Consider the following 655-nt stretch of genomic DNA (forward strand, 5'->3'; position numbering starts at 1 on the left):
TTCCCTTACCTCAATGGAACCTTTATCCTGAACAATATTTTTTACAAAAATTGCATGTATATATTTTTTATTATAAAACAGTTATTAAGCCATTGTGCTAAAGAGATCAAATGCAGCATAAATATACTTGAAAACACAACTATCCCAAATGCACTTTTTCTTTCCCTCGGCCTGAATATGGCTAGACGGAGGAACGGCTTTATCTAAATATAAAAGTTTCTCCTCTCGGGGCTTTCCTCTCAAATATTTTTGAGTGAGAAATTTGCTTCGTTAAACAAATGGAGAGAAGCAGAGCCTCTTCCCTTGCAGTCACCTTAGAAAAATTGCATAGTAAGAAAGGTTAATAACCCCTCCGCAATCTGACGGACCAGTCCAGGCCATATCATCTGCTCTGCCTCATAGAGGGTCACCATCTGCCAGGCAGTGGCATAGTGGAAATTGCTTATGAAAAACCTTGCTCTTATTTATTGGTTTAGAATCATTAATGCCAGACAGTTTCATGTGAAGGAAACCGAACAGAGGCTGTTTTTGCTTGAGATGGGTGTTTCTCTGTGGAAAGCAGAAATAGCAGTAAAGGGGTAAGGGCACAGTCTTCAATTTTGCTGTTTACAGTCAGGTACCCACAGTCCTGTGTTGGCTTCTAAATAAAAGCAGG

At 39.5% G+C, this 655-nt stretch overlaps 1 protein-coding gene across 4 annotated transcripts in view; it reads left to right on the plus strand.

Moving 5' to 3' along the window:
• The window catches only part of ZBTB46 (zinc finger and BTB domain containing 46), an 80,486-nt gene that overhangs the window by 59,283 nt on the left and 20,548 nt on the right, over window positions 1-655 (plus strand). The gene's annotated exons all lie outside the window — the stretch shown is intronic.

This window comes from Alligator sinensis, unplaced genomic scaffold (genome assembly GCF_000455745.1).
Source record: "Alligator sinensis unplaced genomic scaffold, ASM45574v1 scaffold752_1, whole genome shotgun sequence".
Classification (NCBI taxonomy): Eukaryota; Metazoa; Chordata; order Crocodylia; family Alligatoridae; genus Alligator; species Alligator sinensis.